The following is a 23,679-nucleotide window of genomic DNA, read 5'->3' as shown; positions in this document are numbered from 1 at the left end:
TTTCTCTACTCCAGCTCTCCACTCAACTATCTTAGGATCCAAAGCCTGCTTATCCCGAATGTCATCATAAAACTCCATATGTACCGTCATATCACCCATGGCATCTCCTTTCTGCATCATATGAATTCCAAAACTCGCTACCTCCTCCCTCAGCCTCATCAAAGATAGAGCTGTACATAAGGAATGCACACTCTTTCTACTCAAAGCATCAGCAACAACATTGGCCTTCCCTTCATGGTAGATGATTTCCATGTCATAATCTCCAATCAACTCCATCCACCTCCTCTGTCTCATGTTCAACTCCTTCTGCGTGAAGATGTACTTGAGACTCTTGTGATCCGAAAATACCTTAAAGATTGCTCCATAAAGGTAATGCCTCCAAATCTTGAGAGCAAACACCACAGCACCCAACTCCAGGTCATGAGTAGGGTAGTTCTCCTCATAAGGCTTCAACTGCCTAGAAGCATAGGCAATTACTTTACCATTCTGCATCAACACACATCCCAACCCATTCTTGAAGCGTCGTATAAACCTCGAAATTCTCGCTCCCTTCGAGTAATGCTAGGACAGAGCGTGGGTCAAACGCTCCTTTAAGGTTTGGAACGCCTTTTCACAACTCTCATCCCAACGAAACCTGTTCTCTTTCCTCATCAACGCCGTCATCGGTCTAGCTATCTTGGAGAAATCTTTCCCGAACCGTCTGTAATATCCAGCTAAACCCAAGAAACTCCTCACCTCAGCGACATTCTTCGGTGCTTCCCACTTTGTCACGACTTCAATCTTTGCTTGGATCCACACTACTCCATCTTTAGAGATTACATGCCCCGGAAAAGCAACTTCCTCTAACCGAACTCACAATTGGACAGCTTTAGCATACAACTCATGATCTCTCAAGGTCTGCAACACGATCCTCAGATGCTCCTCATGCTCCTCCTTAGTCTTAGAATAGACTAAGATATCATCGATAAACACCACTACGAACTGGTCCAAGAACTGTCTGAAGATTCGGTTCATCAAATCCATAAATACTGCCGGTGCATTAGATAACCCAAACGGCATCACCACATACTCATAGTGGCCATACCTCGACGTGAAAGCCGTCTTCGGTATATCCACATCTCTAATCTTCACCTGATGGTACCCCGACCTCAAATCAATCTTAGAAAAGACTGTTGCACCACTCAACTGATCAAACAGGTCATCTATTCTTGGCAAAGGATACTTGTTCTTTATCGTCACACGTTCGGCTCACTGTAATCTATGCACGACCTCAAGCTCCCATCTTTCTTCTTCACGAACAGAATCGGCGGTGCTCCCCCGAAGGCGATACACTTGGTCTAATGTATCCCTTCTCTATCAAATCATCCAACTGCTTCCTAAGTTCCTCCATCTCCTTAGGACCCATACGGTATGGTGCCTTAGAGATTGGCCCCGTCCCTGGCTTCAACTCTACGGTGAAATCTATCTCCCTCTTCGGTGGCAACCCCGGAATCTCCTCCGGAAAAACATCCGCAAACTCTCCCACCACAGGTATCTCATCAACTGCTGGACTCACTATCCGATCATCTCTCACATGGCACAGGATCAAAGGACATCCCTTCCTCAGATAAGACTTCAAGGTAACAGCTGCAATCAACTTAACCTTGGGTTTGACTAAAAACCCACGGTAAGACACACTAACACCCTTAGGACCTCTTAGGGACACTTTCTTTTGATGACAGTCTATCTTAGCCTTATACTTTCCTAACCAATCCATCCCAACTATCATTTCAAAGCCATTAAAAGGAAACTCTAACAAGTCTACAGGGAAATCGACTTGCCCAACTATCAAAGACACATCTCTAAATAACTTCCCACATGGTACAGACTCACCCGAAGGTATGAAAACTCGCTCACTAACAGACTCATATACTCTCAAACCCAATCGTTTTACATGACTCGAAGACACAAACGACGAGAAGCCCCGAATCAAATAAAACAAACGTAGGAATACCATTAACAAGGAATGTACCGGTGATAACATGCGCATCCTCCTCGGTGCCGTCTTGTCCATCATGAACAACTTGCCATCGGTCTTCGCCCACCTCCCGGACAAGATACTAGGCGATGCGGTCGGCTTAGCACCCGACCCTTGATTGTTGTTGTTGTTCGTCGGTGTCTTCTGATAAGAATTACCGCCGTTGCGGTTGCCTCCACTCCGGTAGCTCGGCCTCCTCGGTTTGGCCATGATCCAGCCGATCATTGCTCGCGAAGCTCGTGCGGGTCTCGAAAAGATCCGGGTGTACTCGTGCACTCATGCCTCTTGTGGCCTACGCCACCACATCCAAAGCAGGTCACTCCCCAACTATTACTCACACTCCCTCGGCCACGCCCAAAGGAAGTTCCAGCACTAAATCCAGATCCAGAAGAAAATCCCTTAGATGGATTGTGGTTGCCTTTCTTGAAATTAGATTGGCCACCACCCTCACTCTCGGACTTCCTCTTCTCTCCTCCCGACCTCTCCCGAGCCATCTCCACTAGCCTCTCGGCTCTCCCACCCTCTCATATGCTTCCTTTACGTCGCAAAGGACTCCCACGGGTAACTTATCCATAATTTTCGCAGTTAGCCCTCGCTAAAACCTCAAAGCCGATTCTCTTCACTCAAACCCATATCCTCGGATATCTAGATTTCTCATTGAACTGCCTGTAGTACTCGGCCACAGACATCTCAGCTGACATCTTAAACTTATCAAACTCTTCCCTCAACTTACTCCTCACATGCTCCGGTACGAACTCCTTCCTCACTGCTCTACGAAACTCTCCCCAAGGTATTGCAGGTAAGCCTTGGTTGATGTATATATCCTTAGCGCTCACCTTCACTGAATCCCACCACTTGCCTGCTGCCTCTCTCAGATAAAATGCAGCCTGCTCCACTCTCATCTCATCAGGACAACGCACCAAATCCAGTATGTTCTCCATCTCCCTCAACCAACTATCAAGAAAGTTAGGTTCCTCAATCCCCTTGTATTCTTTCGGGTTAAACCTCGCAATGTAGAGACTGATCTTAGAAGGATCAACCTCCCTCTCCTTACTCTTATCTTTTTCCTCATTCACTCTCTTCAAGGTCTCAGTAAGAGCATCCTGGTGCTCTAGCATCTTAACGATATCATCTGGGGTCATAACCTCAGCTCGTGCATACAAGGCATTTCTCTTGGGCGGCATCTTGAAACTATACATATATAAGAAAGGGTAGATATGAACATACGTACTAAACTTCAAAACACGAAAACACGATGCCCAGAACCCACTCGATCGAGTACCCAAACCCACTCGATCGAGTGACGGGCTACTCGATCGAGTGCCCCTATGTACTCGATCGAGTACCCAAACTCCAGAACCAAACAGACCTTCTGATCTCTAACCCACTCGATCGAGTATCTTGGCTACTCGATCGAGTGGCCCCCTACTCGATCGAGTACCCCCAGTTACTCGATCGAGTGCCCCAAAACTCGATTCTGGCCTCGAAATTGCCAAAAACCTACCCGATCGAGTCAGTCTCACTCGATCAAGTATCACTAATACGTAAAAGCTACCCGCATATTACGTCATATACTAACATGATAACTTTATAAAATCACATTACATCATAACATTCATGCTATTAATTGCCACGTTATAAAACATTCCATCATGCTATCAACAATGTTTATATATATATCATCACCTTCCTTTCATCTCATCAACTTTCAATTTAAACATCCATCCATCATCACATTCCATCACATTGTTACACAAGTTACTAAGCACACACATGACTCAACACATATTTACCCCACGTGACCGGTTCAAAGCTGTAGGGCGACCCCTCGCGACTTTAGGACGTCTCCCAAGCCTTTGCACTAGCTCCTACAACTTTTACCCCGGGTTCATTTTAATTGACTCCCTATGTTCATTAAGTTCATTGGTTACAGGTTTCAGGATCGTCGCTCTGATACCATTTGTAACACCCCCATACTCCAAGTGCCTTACCAGGACCACTCAGGTATGGAGACATCACCATCTCGGTTGCCCGAGGCATGATAATCAAATAGACAAAATAGAAACAACATTTATTATAAGTACTTTAATGAAAAGTTACAATCCTCAAACCAATCGAAAGTACAATACATTATTCCAACTAATCGTTCTCAAAAGAAATGTAAATCAAGACTAAACTACAAATGGAAGACTCTATCGTCATGTCGTGGCCATCCCCAGCTATCCAGTACCATCTCTATACCTGCTCAATATCTGCTCACCATCCCCGAATGGATCACCGCAGGTTTTACAAAACAACACCGGGGTCAGTACTAATCACACAATCAAAATAGATAATAACAATAAGGCAAACAGACAATTTGAATCACACACATACACACAACACCAACTCCCATCATCATCTCAACACCGACCGTCCATCCGGACCCGACCACGCTGGGGGGGACCGCAGCCGTTCCCACCTAAGCCCCGCTCATCGTACGAGCGATAACCCTGTATCATTAATGTGCACATCCCCTTTCGTGGCGGGTTCCACGAAGGGCGAAACTAGGGCGTGAAGCCACTCCCGCAAGTGACCCCACTCAGCCGAGAACGCATCTCGAGAACCATAGACAACCAATCACAATCACAATCACAATCACAATCACAATCACAATCAAACAACTAACTACAAAGACATCACCAATATCCCATTATGGGACGAATACGAGTAGGAAATCCTACCGAAAGCAAACACGCAGACGATCTAAACAAATTGTCTCAAAACGGCTCCTCTACGAATTCTCCTCCTATCACACATAACACATAAAGGCTACCAATTACTTACTTACTCATAAAACCCCCAAACCCTAAATTAGGGTTTAACCAAAACTAGCAAAACATTATAAAAATATGCTAGAAGCTTACCCTCGACGCAAGGAATCCAACAACACGAAAAGCAACGAGAATCGACCGTCTGAACTCCGGGAATCGTTAAGGATGCGATTAGGAAGAAGAACTGCTGCTTTCTCTCTTAAACAGGTTTTAGGTTTTGGTAAAAGTGTTTTAAAACAAAGACGAATTGGTTTAAATACCCTAATCGCATAATTAACAAAACCCGCGAAAACTCCCCCGTAAAACCGGGCGCTCGATCGAGTACCCAAGGTACTCGATCGAGTACCCCCTACTCGATCGAGTGCCCGAGCTACTCGATCGAGTGCCCAACAGTCGAAACTATTTTGCTGCGACACTTACCCTTACTCGACAGAGTAAGGGCTACTCTATAGAGTACCCCTAAGACTATAAATACGGAGTATTACATAGGCCCTCTCCAACGGCTCCGTCCTCTTGGGCGCGAGGCCCGGAAAGTAGGAGTACACCCACGCCTGTAAAACAGAATAATCAATGACGATCTTTCGTGATTTGATGAAGAAAGGAATTTACTTTGGTCTAAAGGAAGGTTCATACCTCCAACAAGAGCCTGTGTCCGACGGCGCCGGAGAAGTCCCCTTCTCCATCAACTCCGGACGAACCATGGCCCTCATGAAGCGGATGAGGACCGCAAAACCAGCAGATGACCCGGTCCCCAACGCCCCGGGAACTCGGGTCAGAAAGAAAGGGAAGGAGCTTCGTCGATAGCCTCTCGCCCTTGTCTCCGAGGTAAATCGAAGACAGGAACCACCAAAGCCACGACGCAGCCCTCTGCTCACCAGACAAGGAGGAGGAGGAGGCTGTCTCCCTCCCATCGATCGTCACCGGCGCCGGGTCTTCCCCGCAAAGTAGTCTCGAACGTAAGTCTTTGGGTACCAAACCCGGCAAGATTACAACACCTTCGGCGACAAGTTCCACCGATCAATCTCCTCGCCTCGGCCGAGTGCGCCCTCATGGCGCTCTCCGGCCACACCATCTCCTCGGTCCCACACGGCAGGCCAGAAATCATGCCGTAGTCCTCCAGAGTGACTCCCACCTCACCAAAAGGCAGGTGAAACGTGGAAGTCGTATCCCAGAATCGATCCAAGAAAGCGCGGACCGGGCTAAGGTTAGCCCGCAACTTCCTCTTCACGATATCCCTCCAGGACACTGAACCCGAGGACCGAACGCTCCACGCTCGATCATGGCCCTCTCCTCTCGCCGACACCGCTCGTAGTGCTCCATCGCTTTGTCGTGTAACCCGAGAATGACCGATGTTCCCGGCCTCCTATTATGATTTGAAACAAAGTCAGTCTTTAGTTTTGAATGAAATTTGAAAGAAATTTGGACAAAAAGAATGAAAGAGGATGAATAAGGAGTAGTGAATTCTTATTTACCAAGCTCTTCACCGTCCCGTAGGACGGGTGACCCTCTGCCCACCACACAAGGTGTCTACTCTCCCGTGTCTCAGCCACGCAGAGCTCCTCTCACCGACGACCTCCTCGCCCGACGTTGGCCCGTCTCGGGGCCTCCTCCTCCTCGACGGCCTCCTCCTCGTGAGCCTCGTCTCCAGCAGCCATCACCGCAGCGGTGAAGGCTTGCTCTAAAGCCTCCTCAACAGTAGCGGCGTCTATCTCCATGGGAGCTCTCCCAGAAGTAGAAGCCTCATCACCTGCAACATTAAAGCAAATTCAGGCTGCGTCATACGACGACAAGCCTTTGTTAAGGGGTTTTCGAGCCTTCAAAGCTCTGAAACTGCTCCTACCGTGCCATCCTTGACCATATTCCCACCAACCCGATCACTCATGTGATAAATTGGGTCAAGTCAAGTCCAATTCAAAGCCCAGTTCTGGATTCGAGTCGAAATTTCGGCAGCATTTCGTTATAACGGTGATTATGCCCTAGAAAGGTGTCCTGAAAAAGTTGTCACAGACCAAAATTCCGAGATGGTAGAAAGTTTACCCATCATCCAAGGATTCCAAATATCAAATTTCAACGCCAATGGGCAATCCTAAGGCTATTTTCGAAGCAAATTACGGTTCAGCTGTAAAACCGTCTCAAAATTCATTCAAAGGCTCAAAACTTGACAAAAATTCGAAACAAATGCATGGTTATGTTCCTAACATCACCTACTATCCATTTCTAGTGTCAATTTGGCATGGCAAATCCGTTTGGGGGAAAAGCCCCAAATTTTCGATCAAAAGGGTCGAAAACCCTATTTTTCGCGGCTCAAAATTCAACAAATGCAGAAGATTAATGCAAGATTAAGACACATACCTCGATTAGTCATATTTAAAGCAAGCTTTTGAATCAAACCTTGGCGGAAATGGTGAAGATTTGAGAGAGAAATGAGTGAATTGTGTTTCGGAATAATGAACACAATCCCTTCTGATTTCGCGTTTTTACGCAGGAAAGCCAATTTGGGGAAAAGACGCGAGGCGCGCGCTCTTCCAAGAGACGCAGCTCTTGCTGCGCCTCTTCCTTGTGTTCCCTCCATACGGATTTTCAAAATTTCGTTATAAGTTCGTTATTTGTGGGCCCATCTTTGGTGCGCCTCTTCCTCGACGCTGTTATATTCTTTTGGTCCGTTTCGATGATTTTCTTTCATCCGGCCCGCATTTCATCACCAAAGAAATAACCGTTGCGTATTATATCCAAATAGTAGCGATATTTTGCAAGATTGCTCAAATCCTTTTATCCAAATAGCGATATTTTGCGCAAAGATATTGCTCAATTCCTTTTATCCAGCGCAGCGGTATTTTGCAGTATTGCTCACTCAAGATTTCTTCCATGGCGATCAAGATGTTCCTAATCGTCAATATATGTCCCAACAAGAGTTCGCTTGAGACCGGCGCAAGCAGATTCAACCTCAAGTTTTTGCAAGAGTTCGCTTGAGACCGACGCAAGCGGATTCCCCGGCAGTTTCTACCGACGTCCTGCTGCTTTCGATATTTATTCTTCACGAAGTTCGGCAAAAGGTGTCATTCTCCGGAAGCATCTCGAGAAAGAAGTTTCTTCAGTATCCCTGTGACCCCTAATGCCTTCAGACACCAAGTTATCTTCAGACCAAAGAGTTTTGCCGAAGCGTCTTCAGTCCCGTTTCACCCAGGGGTATCTCAGGTATGGCTTCTTCTTATGGCTTGCGAGCTTCCTTACGTAGTCTAATGGACTTTAAACGACCCTCCCCGATAGTCGACAGACTCTAAAATGTTCCCGACGACAGGTCCTTGGCTCAGACCCCTTGAGCCGCCTCGCGTCGCCATAGTCGTCAAGTTGTAATCTTCGATTGACCTGATGGCTATACTTTGACTTTCGCCTTGTCCAAGCCTTAGTCAAAGTGGGGGCTCTGTAGATACCTCATTTCTGCACCTCCCGCAAACCACCCAGTGATGATTGGGCCGCATGTTTGATACGCGGAACGATTTGTGACAGTTCGTAAGATTATCGTCAAGTGATTGCTCAAATATTAAATGTCTACCTCTTAGCTGTCATCTACGTCCCGATACGGTCATTTTGGCGATAATTAGAGTACATTCGAGTCCGGTCAAAAACCGTCTCCATTTTCTCGATAACTGTTAAATCCCGAGTCAGAATGTTCTGGAATGTTCCGGATATTTCTATTCCATATTTCACAAATTTTATCTTTTGGCAAATAATATCCCGTAATATTCATAAGATAATCGGATTATTTCCGTCCTACCATAACTCAAACGCGAAATCTTTCTTCAGGCGGAGGAAACCTCCCGGGAATAGACGCAAAGAGGCGCTGCGCCTCTTCCAAGAGACGCAGTGGTTGCTTTGCGCCTCTTCCCGAGCCCTTCTCTCGCATGTTTTACGTATCTTTTTCATATCTTTCCGAGATTCACTTCCAAAGAGTCTCTGAAACCCTAATTCCGTCGTGTGATTAGTATAAATAGGAGCCTTCGCTCCTCATATTTCTCACGCGAGTGTCCGCCCTTCTCTTCTCCCTTTGCATTCTAGACTTTGTTCTTACTTATTGGCGCCTACGTGCTTGAACTTTCGACCACGTAAGCTCGGATCTTTCCGGGTACCAGCCTCTCCGTTGCATGACCGACCAATTTGACCAACGACACAATAATCAATCTAATTAATCAATTTGTTTCAATCGTTTTCCTCTTACGAGGGCACTCTCTTTGCATTCGCGTCGAGCATTCACTAATCGATATCTTAGTTCTTCTCGTTCCGTCAACATGTAAGTCTGAGGGTGTATAATCCTTATTTATTTATTGTATTTTACCTTTTCGTATCATCAATTGTAAGGTTTACGTCGAAAGTACCGTTAAAATCGATTTCTAAAACCCTTCGTTAAAACCTGTTTTTGCGGATTTCCAGTAAGTAACCGTCGAGAAAGGACGCAGCAACTGCTGCGCCTCTTCGAAGGAGCGCAGTTCCTGCTGCGCCTCTTCGTGAGGTTGCCGCAGTTCCTGCTTCCTTTCTTCTTCGTTCGTCCTCTGTAAATTCGTTCGTTGTTCTCTTATTTGTTTCGTTTGTTCTTTAATTCTTCGTTGTAGTATCATAATAATTTCACATGTATATCATTCATCCATATGTTTTAATCATCATAAATCCGACTTAAATCCTAAATAATACAATATTTGCGGGTTTTCGTCATTAAATTCAAACCCGGATTTTAGAGATTCAATTTATTCCTATTGAGTTTCTGGAATTCATCATTGATACAGTTTAATCTGTTTAATCGCATGTTCGTCGCATATTCGTTGTATATCCGTCGTATTTAGCCTAATTGACTTATTTCGATAGAGGACTCATTAATATTTTCATCATAATCTCATGTAATTAATTCGTTTGCATTCGTCTCATCCATGTTCATCGCTTTTATGACCCAATCACATGTAAATTAACCTATTAATCACTTCCATCCGAGTAAATATTTCAAATCCATCATTAAATTCATCAATTCGATTAACGATTTGCGCTTCGGCTTCACAAATGCAAACTCACCCTTGGAATGACGCAAAGAATCGCCGCGCCTCTTTCAGAGGGCGCAGCGCGATCTGCTGCTTTGTTCCAGATGATTTACGTCCCTGAACTCCGTTTACGCTTGACCTAGATTAATTAGTTTACGTATTAATTGACTAATATCCGTAATATCGCTAATTTCCGTCTGTTTATTTCATTAATTTTATTTCTTTCTTTCTTTTATTCCTTTTTATCAAATTATCCGTTTTAAAGGTATTTTCGACATAAATCGCCTATTCCAATGTAATTATTGTAATTTCCATTTTTGTAATTTATTGTATTCCTATTATTGTTTGTATGTTTTCACATGTAAATCAATATTAACTCCAATTTCGACCCAACTGTATGCTAATTACGTGTCAACCGACTTAGTTAAATCTTCACATGCTAGGATTAAAACTTGGATGTTGCATTGCATGCATATAGCCGACGATATATCAAGTACGAATAACTTCCCTAATCATTAGTAGAGGCCGCTATCGAGGCGGGCGGGATTAGGTGTTCGATCAAAATAGCTTCCTAATACGTACCCTCACCCCTTACTCCAGATCTCCGTGAGCACCCGTGTTCATTGGCATCCACGAGAGTCATTCTAGACATAGAATGCTAAGGGTAACGATTGCTTAGTGTTCATGTCACTACTTTGTGTCTTGACATGACACGAGGTATTCGAACGGTTCCAATTTCCCATTAAAATTGGTGGCGACTCCATACAAAATGCAAACGCTTGTTTTCGACCTTCACCAAGCGCCCCCGTGGGCGGCCCGCTGTCCACAATAGTGCTTAAGAGGGATAATTCAGAATCGGGCTTTTTGTCTGCCAGATTCTTTATGTTCTGCAAAAATATCCCATAAAAAATAAGTCGAAAAAGATCCTGCTATAAATTGTCGTACATGGATTCATCTACAAACATACAACTTAAAGTCACAAAAATTTGGCACCATTTAAAAATGCAAAAACATGATGGACGGACAAAATCACTTCTCTTAATATTGAAAAATGGATTCGATAGCTTAACCTTAATCTCCTTCCAATCAGCATCACTTTCGAGCCTTTTAACAATATACGACTTCAATGCATTTCATAACTCAAACATAAATTCGGTTTCAGGTGTGATTACATTAGAATCTGGGACTTGAGACTCTAGTTCAGGAAGAACCTTGTTTCCCATCTACACAATTCATTATATTTTTGCCCAAATAACAAAAATCCCCAAATAATACAAACCCTAACTTACTTAATCTCAATTTTAACATCAAATAATCAATTATTCAACATTTTAACAACATAAGAAGTGTAATTCATGTATATAAGACTAATTTAAACCACAAACAACAACAATTAACACTAAAAATTTAAATTCAACCGAACCTCGTAAAAAGGAAGAAAGGTGGCGGCGGGATAGAGACCTAACGGTGGCAGGAAGTAGTGTAGGAATACAAGCGACCACGGACAAGGGGCGAAAGCGATGGTTTTTGGTGTTTGAAAGAAAGCGATGGAAGTTGTATGTGCGGAACAGTGTGAACGGGAAGTTCGATATTATTTAGGATTTACAAATTAACAAATAGAACGGTGGATAAAGAGGGACAATGCTCTTTGTTTTTCAACGAGAACGGTTCTAAATATTAACCGGTCTCTTATTTTTTTTAAGACGGTTGGTCAAATCTAACCGTTCTCTTTGTTAATTTATGAGCACGGTTGGAACAAACAACCGTTATCTTTGTTAATTTACGAGCGCGCCAAGCTTAAAATAAGAAAGAGACCGGTTCCGCTATCAACCATTCTCTTAAAGGCGTTCTCGTAGCCTTAAATTGTAGTAGTGTCCACAGTTTGGCGACTCCGCTGGGGATAATACACTTATGTGTAGCCAAAAGGGTGAAACTTGAACAAGGTTAGGGAATAGTTTGTACAAGACAATTGTCGGTTTTCATAACTCGGTCTTCCTAGATCGTTTATTCGGCCTTCCTAGGCCCAACCCAACCCATTTGACCAATCGTCCCGTCTAAACGGTCCTAATTCTTATTTGGGCCTAAGGATGGATAGCGATTGACGTCATCCATACCATGATGCTTACTCTTGTTTGTATCAAGGACCTTCACTACTTGAGGAAATGGACTAGGAATCGGCCTTACTCTTGTTTGGTACGAACCTCTCCACAAACTTCGGGTTTGATTGTTCGGTATGGCAACCCACCCTTTAAACCAAAACCCTTTTAAATGCACTCAGCATCCCGTTATAATGCTTGTATAAATGTTTGTACCTTACGTGATCACCATTTCTAAACGAAATAATGACGACTTTTGTAAAAATCAAAATCCCTTTTTTAAAATGAAAATTTCGAAAAAGGCCCATAAATAGCGCAAAACCGAGTCGAAACTCTGTCCGTTTGTCGAGTTAAAATTCGGGCCCTAGCCCATTTCAAAACCTCACTTCGAGTCCTCTCCTACAACTACACTATAGTTGACTAGGACATACATTTTCCAACCTTTGTCTTTTCCTCAAAGCTCACTGACATAAGTGGCACACACCCACTTCACAAGTCAAAACATTTCTTCTTTTAGTAAGTGTGTTAGGATGGTCGATCGTGTTTTGATTCGTCGTCGATCTCTTATCCAGTTTTCAAGATGCCTGAAACAAGTGACGCGAACTTCAATCAACTTCAAGATGGTAATGATCGAATCCTAGCCGCACTAGCTCAAATCCAAGTTACCCAAGACCAAGTGTATGATCGCCTTGACACCATCGAAGGCCGAATCTACGCCGTAGAAACGAGGATTCCTCCTCGAGAAAGTGAAGTCGTTGATGACTTCGTGAATGACTTCAGGGACGACAGCCCTCCCATGGGTGTGACTGCAGCTGAGAAAAGACTCCAATACTTAGAGAAGCAATTGATGTACCTTAAAGGGGATGACATTTATAGGGAGAATAATCGCAAGTATGAGGCCGTCAATTCCAAATTGCCAACCAACTTCAACATGACGGATATCCCTAAATTCAAGGGGCATGAAAACCCTTTGAACCACATCCGTGCCTTCAAGGATTACATGTCTATCAAAGGCATCAAACCCGAGATGTTCTTAAGGATCTTTCCTTCATCTCTTGACACCATCCCAAAGCAATGGTTCTACTCTTTAGAACACAAGAAGATCGCCAATTGGGAAGATGCCGCAATAGAGTTTTCTAAGCAATATGCGGATAATGCTGAGATCCAAGTTAACATGCGCACTTTAGAGGTTCTTACCCAAAATGACAAAGAAGGATTCACCGACTTCCTAAGTAGGTGGAGGAAGACTAGTACCCAACTAGTTGAACGCCCGGATGAGGCTACCCTTGTAGAGAAGTTCGTGGATAATCTCAAACCCATCTATGCTAATCATTTGAGGTACCAAAACATCAAAACTTTCAAGGACTTAACCGTACTGGGAACGAGAATTGAAGATGACATCCGTAAAGGGCTCTTGTCCAAAACGGTAGGTCAAGGATATCAAGGCTCAACAAGTCGTTCTTACGGCTCCACTAGCAAGACTGATGAAGTTAACCTTCTTGAGCCATCCAAGAAGAGTACCCCACCAAGGAAATTCACAAATCTTGGGGACACTTACTCCAATGCTCTAAAGAGGTTAATGAAGCAAGGCAAACTCCAACCCATAGGACCTACTCCCGAACCCGAAAAGAAATCCAAGTTCTGGGACGAGAACTCGTACTGTGAATATCATAGGGGTAAGGGGCACGACACAGAAAAATGCTACAAATTGAAAAATGTGCTTCAAGACATGATTGAGGATGGTCGACTACTAATACCGCCGGGAGGCAAACCCAACAACACTCAGAACCCTCTTGGGATTCTAGTGATCACAAGTGAAGAATCTACCTTAGATTGTTCGCACCTCATTTCTCCAGTTGAAAATGAAATCCACGCAATCGAGAATGAAGGGTTCTACTCTACCATCTCCCCTACCATTTCCGACTTCATCACATGGGCAAAGAGTGTGGATAGGCAAGTTTGGGAATTAGAAAATGTGGTGACAACTTTACATAACCCCAATGCGACACCCAAAGAACATGCGCCATTAATCTTTTCTCAAAATGCCACTATGCAAGAAATAGTCGCCGTGGTTGACAAACTAGTAGACCAAATCACACGACTAGAAGACGAGATCATGAGAATGAGGGAACTAGCTACAATCAATGGAGTATGGGCCGATGATGATGAGGACGAATATCTCATCGAAAACTCCCTAGTCAAAGAAATAGTCCAAAATGGTGAAGACCAAGATGTGGACCACCTAACTCGTTCGGGGCGTCCATATCAAAGTACTACTCAAAATGGTCCAACCAACGTTGTCATACCAAATGATAACGAAGATGACTCCACTGATCATTTGCTCAAGCAATTACAGAAGACAAAGGCTGATCTTTCAGTCTGGCAATTAGTAGTAAGTTCATTCCCACATCGCCAAGCTTTACTGCAAGCTTTGGCCAAACTAAGTGTAGCGCATAACTCCACACCCGACGATGTAGTCAACTTGGTCTTCCAAGAATCAGCGAAGCTAAGTAATCCTATTACTTTCTCAGACGAAGATTTGCCACCCTTTGGCGCCAGTCATAACTGTAACGCCCCAAAAATCAAGCAGGCAGCTCAAAATAGCTCTTTTTATAAACAATAGACAACAGCGGAATTACAAGGGCGTCACCGCCGTATTCGCCCTACGGAGAATACAAGGCTAAACAATAAAAATAAATACACTATTAAAGCTTAAAACTATTTACAACTTATACTTATTATCCTCTATAATGTCAATTCCTCACACTTGATCTTCCCCGATACCTGTACCTGAAAAAGAGTGAAAGTAAAGGAATCAGCCAACCACAGGCTGAGTATGACTCCAGTTCCCTCCCCCGGCCTTATGTCATATCCTTTATTCAATAAGCCTTATTACCATATATCACCCAATACAATAACTTACCAGAATACAGTATTCTCTGCCATGGACCAACCCGGTATCCCACAAACATTATATGACTACCATACTGACAAGATATATATTCTTATCACATTAAATGTCGGCCTACCATTATTGAATTAGAGAAACATTATGGAGATCCGCACTCACAACGGGTCTAAGACCCACCTCCATGTACACAGAATGAATAATTTCACTCAAGCCAACGCCCTTAGTTCTCATGGGCCAACGCCCCTTTCTTTATATATATTTGGAGTACTCCGAGCCAACGCCCCTTCTACGTGTACACGTTACGACATAATGTCACCTCAAACCAATAATTGTATCCCGAATGCTACAATTGGCCAATGATGCATTATAACGACAGCACTATTATCACAGCATACATTCATAAGACGGTAATTAATATAACATGTGAGCAATATAACAATCATACGATGAAATTAACAATAAAACATATAAACCGATTATTTTTAATCTCTTATTTCAAACGTAAACAAATACTTATATCGACAAAGGGTCCCGAAATCATACCTTACTTATTTTATAGGCTGAAATTATATAGGGAGTGCTTGAGAACTACGGAGTACTTAGCTACCTTATAGAATTTCTCCTTTTGCGATATTCTTATGCGTAGCTCAAAACCATATCTAATCTTAGTGTATAAGGGATATTTAGATGTCAGCCAAGTGAGTCACACACAATACTAAGCTACGTGTTGTTTGTATAGAATTCTTTTTTTTTTTTTCTTTTTTCATAATTATCTAATAGCGTAGTAAATTCATAACGATTCCGACTCATATATTTTTAGACAAAATTACTAAAATGGAGCCGTCTTCGTGTATACAGAAAAATATACGAGTTTAGTCTATAAAGTTTCTAATGGTCCTATTATTATATATATCTTAAAATTAATTTTATTCGGGGTATTACATTCCACCCTCCTTAAAATAAGTTACGTCCCGAAACTTGAAAATAGAAACATAGAAAAGTTGAAACTTGGAATATACAACAATAGATTTTCAAAATTTACCAAAAACGAACTTTGAACTAGTTAAAAATTTTCGAAATATGTAAAACAGTTTGAGTATCAAAATTTCGAAACCATGGATGGAAACAACACCAATTTGAAATGAGCGGAAATACATGGAGTAGAAATCCGAAAGGTATAAAATCTCGAAACTTGGCTAAACTATGTCTTACTCAAAACTTTAAAAAGTTATTAGAATATAACAAAAGTCTTTCAATCATATTTATAAAATGATTAAAAAGCGTATGTCTTATATAATGGAAGGCACGAATTCCCGTCGCGAACAAAAATTCGAGTAATCCATTTCAAAGACAACTCAATTTATGCGTTAGTTAGCGCTGAACCGGTTATTAGATTCCTCTAATAACAAGTCATAACATCTCACCAACCACATAAAATTAAAATAAAATTGAAAAGTTCACTTTCAAATTCTTAGTAAAAGTAAACTATTTTTTTTTTATACATACAACCAAAAATTTTGAAAATAAAACTTATAACTTTAACAAGTTATAAATTTTCGTAATAGGTGAAACAGTTTGATTATAAATACTTTAAAATCACAAAAACAACACCAAAATTAATGAAAGGAAAGGCAAAAAGTAGAGGTAAAATGTCTCGAAACTTGCTCAACGTTCTTACTAAAACAAATATATCCTTATAATAATTAAATATGGGATTTTATATAATATACAACATGCGTGCATAATATGATGGAAATGTAAAGGACCAATACAAGTAGAACACCAACATGATCAACATGAAACAACATGTATGTATACGATCTTGAAATAAATGAGTTGATTGCATAACAACACAAAGATATTATCTACCCCACTCTCAGTTAGTCGGTTTCTATGTGTTTGATAAAAGTTTTATACTAGACCCAAAAATCTACTCCCCCGCTAGGCGTATGGCCGAAGGCTCAACACGCGGTTGCAGGGTTGCTCTGATAACAATCTGTAACGCCCCGAAAATCAAGCAGGCAGCTCAAAATAGCTCTTTTTATAAACAATAGACAACAGCGGAATTACAAGGGCGTCACCGCCGTATTCCCCCTACGGAGAATACGAGGCTAAACAATAAAAATAAATACACTATTAAAGCTTAAAACTATTTACAACTTATACTTATTATCCTCTATAATGTCAATTCCTCACACTTGATCTTCCCCGATACCTGTACCTGAAAAAGAGTGAAAGTAACGGAATCAGCCAACCACAGGCTGAGTATGACTCCAGTTCCCTCCCCCGGCCTTATGTCATATCCTTTATTCAATAAGCCTTATTACCATATATCACCCAATACAATAACTTACCAGAATACAGTATTCTCTGCCATGGACCAACACGGTATCCCACAAACATTATATGACTACCATACTGACAAGATATATATTCTTATCACATTAAATGTCGGCCTACCATTATTGAATTAGAGAAACATTATGGAGATCCGCACTCACAACGGGTCTAAGACCCACCTCCATGTACACAGGAACAGAATAATTTCACTCGGGCCAACGCCCCTTAGTTCTCATGGGCCAACGCCCCTTTCTTTATATATATTTGGAGTACTCCCGGAGCCAACGCCCCCTTCTGTGTACACAGGTTACGACATAATGTCACCTCAAACCAATAATCGTATCCCGAATGCTACAATTGGCCAATGATGCATTCTAACGACAGCACTATTATCACAACATACATTCATAAGACGGTAATTAATATAACATGTGAGCAATATAACAATCATACGATGAAATTAACAATAAAACATATAAACCGATTATTTCTAATCTCTTATTTCAAACGTAAACAAATACTTATATCGACAAAGGGTCCCGAAATCATACCTTACTTATTTTATAGGCTGAAATTATATAGGGAGTGCTTGAGAACTACGGAGTACTTAGCTACCTTATAGAATTTCTCCTTTTGCGATATTCTTATGCGTAGCTCAAAACCATATCTAATCTTAGTGTATAAGGGATATTTAGATGTCAGCCAAGTGAGTCACACACAATACTAAGCTACGTGTTGTTTGTATAGAATTCTTTTTTTTTTCTCTTTTTTCATAATTATCTAATAGCGTAGTAAATTCATAACGATTCCGACTCATATATTTTTAGACAAAATTACTAAAATGGAGCCGTCTTCGTGTACACAGAAAAATATACGAGTTTAGTATATAAAGTTTCTAATGGTCCTATTATTATATATATCTTAAAATTAATTTTATTCGGGGTATTACATTCTACCCTCCTTAAAATAAGTTTCGTCCCAAAACTTGAAAATAGAAACATAGAAAAGTTGAAACTTGAAATATACAACAATAAATTTTCAAAATTTACCAAAAACGAACTTTGAACTAGTTAAAAATTTTCGAAATATGTAAAACAATTTGAGTATCAAAATTTCGAAACCATGGATGGAAACAACACCAATTTGAAATGAGCGGAAAGACATGGAGTAGAAATCCGAAAGGTATAAAATCTCGAAACTTGGCTAAACTATGTCTTGCTCAAAACTTTAAAAAGTTATTAGAATATAACAAAAGTCTTTCAATCATATTTATAAAATGATTAAAAAGCGTATGTCTTATATAATGGAAGGCACGAATTCCCGTCGCGAACAAAAATTCGAGTAATCCATTTCAAAGACAACTCAATTCATGCGTTAGTTAGCGCTGAACCGGTTATTAGATGCCTCTAATAACAAGTCATAACATCTCACCAACCACATAAAATTAAAATAAAATTGAAAAGTTCACTTTCAAATTCTTAGTAAAAGTAAACTATTTTTTTTTTATACATACAACCAAATTTTTTGAAAATAAAACTTATAACTTTAACAAGTTATAAATTTTCGTAATAGGTGAAACAGTTTGATTATAAATACTTTAAAATCACAAAAACAACACCAAAATTAATGAAAGGAAAGACAAAAAGTAGAGGTAAAATGTCTCGAAACTTTCTCAACGTTCTTACTAAAACAAATATATCCTTATAATAATTAAATATGGGATTTTATATAATATACAACATGCGTGCATAATATGATGGAAATGTAAAGGACCAATACAAGTAGAACATCAACATGATCAACATGAAACAACATGTATGTATACGATCTTGAAATAAATGAGTTGATTGCATAACAACACAAAGAAAAATATACGAGTTTAGTCTATAAAGTTTCTAATGGTCCTATTATTATATATATCTTAAAATTAATTTTAATCGGGGTATTACAATAACTTGGCTTTCTACATCACCGTCATTTGTCTAAAGAAGAATGTGCCAATGACCTTAGTAGATGATGGCTCCACGATCAACGTCATACCCCTCAAAACGACATACAAATTAGGCATGAAAGAGTCGGATTGGACCCCTACCAATCAAGGTGTCCGTGCATATGATGGTACACGACGAAAGGTAGTAGGACTCGTTAACCTAACCGTAGCCAGAGGGCCAATTGAGCGAAAAGTTAATTTCCAAATAGTGGACATTGAAGCTTCCTTCAACATACTTCTAGGAAGACCTTGAATTCACGCTTCCAAAGCGGTAACATCCACCCTTCATCAAAAGATCAAGATCCCACTAAATGGCAAAGTGGTGACGATCACTTCGTCACCCATCAAGGCAATAATCGAAAAGAAGTCAAACAATCAAGTCCTTGCGGATCCAGTATATGAACTTGGGGGCTTCCAAAGCATAAGTGTCATAGAAAGTGAATTGGCACCCTTATACTACGATCCCTACTCCAACTTGGTGGTCAACCACATACTCAAATCCCAGGGATACTTCCCTGGAATGCCTTTGAACCCTATCCGAAGAAACACCTTCGCACCCTACAAGGAAGGTAACTCAAAAAGGATACCACTTGGACTAGGGTATAAACCCACTAAAGAGGAAGTTCTCGAGATGCTTGCTCAAGTTCAAAACCGTAAGTACGTAGGAGTCCAAATGCGACCCTATCTCCCTACCCTAAATGGATAATTCGTTAAGGAGGGAAGTCTAGAACTCTTTCACGGATTTCCCGAACCTTGGCACAATCTCGAAAGGAAGCTAGCCGGAATCGAGATCTTTCACGATTGCTACTTCATTCCTCCAGAAACGGTTCCTACCGTCAAAGCTCGTCAAGCACCTTGCTTAGACGAACAGGCTGTTAGTCTATTGTTTGGAGAAGATCGATTTGTTAGAGCCGTGCAGGATGAGATCATTACCATGATACTTCAAGACGACCACTTCAACCCTACCGCGTTAATCACAGAAACAAACGCGAATCAGCGGAAGGGATGGAGAAAATCAATCAAGTGGACCAACAATCAAGGAAGACTCTTCAAGCTCACCACTGGAGAAGGAGAGATGTTCAAAGGAGAACCAGAAGACGATGAATTCGAGTCAGAGTCATAGTCGGAGTCGGAGTCAGAGTCAGAGTCTAGAGAAGTCGCTAAGGAGTCTCCTCCTGTCGTCATCCCCATTCCCTTTGTTTCTTCTAGCTTAGCCTCAAATAGTAACAGTAGTTCGGGAAATGTCCCAACAACTGTCCCTTTACCGCCACTGACCACAGATCATATGGCTTCTTTATTTCAACTTTTCTCAATTTTTAATATGAATAAATCAGGTTCTGCTTACTCTTTGTGTTATCTTGAGTGCAATTCTGTTTACGATGATACTGAGGATGACCAAGACCCAGACTCAATTGAGATACCACCCTACGTAGCCAAAGAAATACTACAGGAAGGGGAAGGGGGGCCAGTAATAGAGAACACCGAACCCATCAATGTAGGAACCGAACTAGAACCCCAAGAACTTAGGATAGGGACTACCTTGAGCTCTACCGAAAGGGCCGATTTCATAGACCTCCTACACGAGTACAAAGACGTCTTCGCTTGGTCCTATAAAGACATGTCAGGGATCGACGGGGATATCGCCGAACATATAATCCCAATTAAGCCAGGTTTCAAGCCTGTGAAACAGAAGCTTCGTCGAATGAGAACAGAATGGGCTCTCAAGATTAAGGAAGAAGTTGATAAGCAATTCAAAGCCGGGTTCATCAAAGTTTCCGAGTACTCTGACTGGGTAGCTAACATAGTACCTGTACCCAAAAAGGATGGGAGAATCCGTGTTTGTATTGATTTTAGGGACTTAAATAAAGCAAGTCCTAAAGATGACTTCCCTCTACCACATATCAACATATTGGTGGACAATACCGCAGACCGCGCGTTACTATCTTTCATGGATGGGTACGCGGGTTATAACCAAATCAAGATGGCCATAGAAGACATGCATAAGACCGCCTTTGTCACTCAATGGGGAACCTATTGTTATACGGTCATGCCGTTTGGGTTAATCAATGCCGGAGCTACATATCAACGCACCACAACTACACTCTTATACGACATGATGCACAAAGAAGTTGAGGTATACGTAGACGACATGATTGTCAAGTCCAAAGATAGAGAGGGGCATATCGCGAACCTTCGCAAATTCTTCTCAAGGCTACGAAAATACAACATGAGGCTCAATCCTCAGAAGTGCGCATTCGGAGTAACATCCGGCAAACTCCTGGGATACGTCGTTAGCCAACGAGGTATAGAAATAGACCCTTCCAAAATCAAGGCTCTGATCGAAATGCCACAACCTCAAACAGAAAAAGAAGTCAGAGGATTCCTGGGGAAAGTGCAGTATATAAGTCGATTCATATCGAAACTTACCATGATTTGTGAACCTATCTTCAAGAAGCTCAAGAAAACGGATCACACCATGTGGGATGATGACTGTCAGAAGGCATTTGACCGAATCAAGGAGATATTGGCTAAACCACCAGTGCTCATGCCACCTCAACGAGATCAATCTCTTGGTTTATATCTCACAGTAACCGAAACAGCCATGGGTGCCATGCTAGCTCAAACCGTAGGAAAGGAGGAAAGGGCTATCTACTACCTTAGTAAGAAGTTCTTGGAGTACGAGTGCAAATACTCACAACTCGAAAAGACATGCCTCGCTCTTGTGTGGGCAACGAAAAAGCTACGCTATTACATGCTTAGCTACTCCGTCAAAATATACTCCAAAATGGATCCAGTCAAATACCTCTTCGAAAAACCCGTCCTCAACGGACGACTAGCAAGATGGACGTTGATGCTCTCCGAGTTCGACCTCAAATACGTGCCGCTGAAAGTTATAAAAGGGCGCGCCGTTGCTGAATTCTTTGCAGAAAATCCCATCAATGATGCACAAACAATAGATACTTGGTCATTTCCAGACGAGGATATACTCCAAACCGATGTAGAATCCTGGGACCTTTACTTTGATGGAGCATCAAATTTAAGGGGATTTGGAATAGGAGTGTTGCTCATTTCTCCTGAAGGTGAGCATACACCAATTTCTGTCAAACTCGACTTCGAGGTGACAAACAATCTTTGCGAGATACGAAGCTTGTCTCATTGGACTACAAGCGGCAGTGAGCTTAGGCATTAAAAACCTCCGAGTACATGGGAATTCATCCCTGATCATCAACCAAGTTACGGGATCTTGGAAAATCCGAAGCGAAAGCTTAGCACCTTATCAAGCCAGAATAGACCAAGTGGCCCAATTCTTTGATCACGTGACCTATCTACACCTACCTCGGGAAGAAAATCAATTTGCAGATGCTCTTGCAAAACTCGCATCTTTGATTAATATGCCAGATGACATGGTGGAAATGCCTTTATGCATCGAACGACGGTCAGAGCCAGCCTATGTTCACCAAATCACCGATGAAGAGGAAGTCACACAGGAACCCTGGTTCCAGGCAATCCTAAATTTCAAGCTCAACGGTACCTACCCACCCGATATGGACAAAAGGGGACAACGTGCTATACGCCTACTAGCTTCCCAATATGTTCTCATGCAAGGAGAGTTATACAAAAGAACACCTCTTGGTGTAATCCTACGTTGCCTTGATCATTCACAGGCACGGAAAGTGATGGAAGAAGTTCATGATGGAGAATGCGGTCCTCACATGAGTGGGCCCATGATGGCAAATAAAATCACACGTTTGGGGTATTATTGGACCACGATGGAATCCGATTGCATCAAGTATGTGAGACATTGCCACAATTGCCAAATCTTCGGGAATGTACAAAATGTCCCTCCTTCATTGCTCTATACGATGACATCTCCTTGGCCATTTTCTGCCTGGGGAATTGATATAATCGCGAAGATAACCCAAGCCGGAACAGGAGGTCACTGTTTCATCCTAGTGGCAATCGACTATTTCGCCAAATGGGTAGAAGCGGCTTCCTACACTAGTCTCACGGCTAAAAACGTGGCAAAGTTCATACAGAACAACATCATCTGTCGATACGGTTGCCCACATGAGATCATTAGTGATAATGGATCACATTTCCAAGCTGAGACTGAGCAATTGCTAGCCAAGTACAAAATTAGGCATCACCACTCTTCGCCATATAGACCACAGACTAATGGCGCGGTAGAGGCAGCAAACAAGAACGTTGTCACAATTCTCAAGAAAATGATTGACAACTATTGAGATTGGCCAAACAAGATACCCTTTGCTTTGTGGGGATATCGCACATCAGTTAGGACGCCCACTGGGGCCACCCCTTTCTATTTGACCTATGGCATGGAAGCTGTACAACCAGTCGAGTTAGAAATACCATCCTTGCGTATCTTACTCGAAAGTCAAATCCCGGAAGCCGATTGGAAGAGGGACAGATATGAAGAACTCATCCTCTTGGATGAACGTAGGCTACGCGCCTTGCATAATGTCCAAA

Source organism: Silene latifolia, chromosome 7 (assembly GCF_048544455.1).
Source record: "Silene latifolia isolate original U9 population chromosome 7, ASM4854445v1, whole genome shotgun sequence".
Lineage (NCBI taxonomy): Eukaryota > Viridiplantae > Streptophyta > Magnoliopsida > Caryophyllales > Caryophyllaceae > Silene > Silene latifolia.
This window is presented reverse-complemented; position numbering follows the sequence as displayed.